The sequence below is a fragment of the Triticum aestivum genome, chromosome 1B (assembly GCF_018294505.1).
Source record: "Triticum aestivum cultivar Chinese Spring chromosome 1B, IWGSC CS RefSeq v2.1, whole genome shotgun sequence".
NCBI lineage: Eukaryota > Viridiplantae > Streptophyta > Magnoliopsida > Poales > Poaceae > Triticum > Triticum aestivum.
In genome coordinates, this window is record NC_057795.1 from 170231687 (window position 1) to 170234875 (window position 3189).

General features: G+C 44.6%; 1 long non-coding RNA gene across 2 annotated transcripts in view; it reads left to right on the top strand.

Annotated features, from left to right (window-relative positions):
• Positions 1–207: 207 nt before the first annotated feature.
• Positions 208–3189, top strand: part of LOC123114125 (uncharacterized) — a 14184-nt gene continuing 11202 nt past the window's right edge. Inside the window, exons 1-2 of one of the 2 annotated variants that reach the window (XR_006456420.1) lie at positions 208–660; positions 1299–1417. This is a non-coding gene — a long non-coding RNA (uncharacterized lncRNA). The remainder of the gene's footprint in view (positions 661–1298; positions 1418–3189) is intronic. The other variant, XR_006456415.1, reaches the window with a different exon arrangement.

Sequence of the window (3189 nt, forward strand, 5' to 3'; positions counted from 1 at the left end):
CACCGTGCGAGCCGTTCGATCTTTGTTATTGTCGTACGATTTTGCTGCTGGCGATCGCTGGACCGTCAATTCTTTTGCACCTTTGTGCTCGTTTCAGAAGTGGATGACTGATGGGCCTCGTTAAGTGTGGGCCCAGAGAATGATGTGAATTTTCTCTGGTTTTACGTAGCTGAATTATGGGATGTGCGGGCCGCGTGGTGAAAACCTAATCCCCAATCCCTGCCCGTCCTCGAGTCCCACATTCCCCCCTTGCCGCCGCCTCTCCCTGCTCTCCAGTCTCCACCACCACCACGCCCCTTGCTTCCCTTCTCTTCTATCCTCCTCTGGATCCAGCGGTGGCGCATGCAGTGGTTATGGATGGGCCACTGGTTGCCTTCATGGGAGAGTGGGGCGCTGAAATCTTCAGCGTGGGTGTGGAGGAGCCGGAAGAGGTGAGGAGGATGACAACATGGGAACAAAGCAGACAGATCGAAGCTCTCATCGCCGCTCGTGTTGCTGTGGAGTGGAGGGTCGCCGTCGGCCGCATCACAGACAAGCGAGGATGAGGACAACGCTTGGATTTGGCTCTGGCCCCGGTGATGGCATCCTGAGAGGCCTGGGCCTCCTCCACAGACAAGGCGGCGGCGCGCTTGGCGGCGGTGATCTGAGCGCCAGTTCAAGGTGAGGCACCTCCTCTAGCCATCCAGTTTTTCCCATGAGTTTGTGCTAAAAGAATGAGTTCTTGTTACGGATTTGAGTTTTTTCTTTGTAGTACTCTGTCGTCGGCTGTGGCTGGGCCTTAAACCGGCCAACCAAGGAGCTAGTATTTTCCCTGAACTCCTGCAACAACAACAGCTCGTGTGTTGTATCAGTCAGATAAATACTACACAAATCATGTTCCTCGTATTTTCCCGCTCTTGATTCATAGACAATGTATTGTAGTTATTTCTCAGGATTATCAATTGATCTAAAATCAACCTCTGTACATGCATATCTTTGACTTGAGAACAATGCACATAGCCACTTAAGCACCATTGCTGAGAACATAATACTGCTTGGATGATTTTCTTGTTCGTGTGCTTGTGTGAGTAAAGCGCAGAGGTTATAGAGGTATTGAAATATGATCCTTCTATGAAATGTTTGGGGGTTTATAGTTAGCACTGCTGGTTTAGGATTTGCATAATTGAGATTTTTAGCTAATTGCTCTGCTGTTTGGTGGAGGGGAGAGCCGCATGAGAGTATAAATAATATTATGCTTATACTTGTGATGTGATGCTTTTTGGATGATGATAGTAGCATGAGTGTGATCTTATTTCCAGGGCAGATGATGTGCGCAAGGAAGGAAAGATGCAGACAAACAACACCGAAGACGTCTTCAAAACGCTTGATGAGATTGAGTTCCCAGAGATGGTAGAGCCCCTGAGGGCTGCATTGGAAGGTCTGTGTTGTTGTCTACTTGTCTCCTCAATTCTTTTACAGTCCGATGTTCTTTGAGTTTAGATGTTGCATGAATAAATAACTCTATGTGGCAATGCAAGTGAATGGTGAAGTGGCTCAATGCTTCAGATTTTTGGTGAGAATCTGGGAGCATACATAAATAGACGTTGTTAACAACAATGGAATTTATAAAATGGGAGTATAAATAAATAGAAGTTGTTAAATCAATTGATTTTTATTGGCTCTCTATATCCTTATGTACGAGGGATTGCATGAATTTGTATGAAGTGAGTAGCTTTTGTATTTAGACAAAATCGTTATAGAAAGAAATTCAGCTTTATTCAATTGCACTCGGCCCAAGCAAAAAGGTAGCCTGGAGCAAAACAGAGGAAACTAGATAAAGAGCCAATGTTGTAGAGCAAAATGATCAAGCAAAAGAAGCCAGTGCGGACGACGATTAACTGCTCTAACCTTGTGGTAGGTTGAATCTGAGTCACATTAATGGGGGAACTTTCTTGTATATTCCTGAAACTATAAGACAATGGCTGAAGATGACATTTTGGTAATTTTGTATGCTGAACCATGATGCTAGGCTGAATAATTTACTATCTTTTGTTCGCACGAGCTCACGTTTTGGTAGTTGCAAAACCTAAACCATGATGCTTTCTTGCCGCTGTTGTAGTCTCTAATTAATGGAATTGTGAGAGACTGTAGTTAATTTAAGTTTCTTCTGTTTCAATAAAACAGGCGTTGGTAACTACATAAGTTTAACCATGATGCTTTATTTTTTAGGGAAAAACCATAATGCTTTCTTACAGCTGCTGTAGTCTCTACGGTATTCTGAGATAATTTAGTTAAGCTAATCTCATCGGTTTGCACACATGAGCCATGCAGAAAAAAGTAGGGTACTATTAGAGATTGGTCGTGTGATGTTCATATTCAGAGAATAGCACATCTGTTGATTAAACTGAAATGTATATGGTGCGTTCCATTTCTGCTCATCTTGATCTAACCAAACTGACCCCATGGATTTGAGATTGCCATGCCTGTCAGGTTTGGACATGTTCTTATTTGTACTAAATCACTAAACTAAACTGTATACATAAAATAGCCCCCCTCCTTTCCAACAACTTATTTTATTTTTAGAGTGAGCAACGACATGTTAACATACTCTGTTTCTTGTGAGCAGTACTTCAGTTTAGATTGACGTATACTCTTTGGTATATAGCATTTTTGCCTACCTCTTGCCTATTTCACATAGAATAGATGATTTGCTTTGGAGAGGGGTTAGATAAGGCCTATGAGTCCTAAGTGTTGGAGAACGTTGCAGAAAACAAAAATTTTCCTACTCGTTTCACCAAGATCATCTAGGAGTTCATCTAGCAACGAGTCATTGGATGCATCTACGTACCTTGTAGATGGCGAGCGGAAGCGTTCAAAGAACGGGGATGATGTAGTCGAACACGACGTGATTCGAATCACCGGAGATCCTAGCACCGAACGGACGGCGCCTCCGCGTTCAACACACGTACGGAACAGCCACGTCTCCTCCTTCTTGATCCAGCAAGGGAGGGAGGAGAGGTTGAGGGAGATGGCACCAGCAGCAGCACGACGGCGTGGTGTTGATGGAGCTGCAGTACTCCAGCAGAGCTTCGCTAAGCACTATGGAGGTGGAGGAGGTGTTGGGGAGGGAGAAGGAGGCAACCAAAGGCCAAGGACTCAAGGTATGAAGTCCCTCCTCTCCCCCACTATATATAGGGGTGCCAAGGGGGG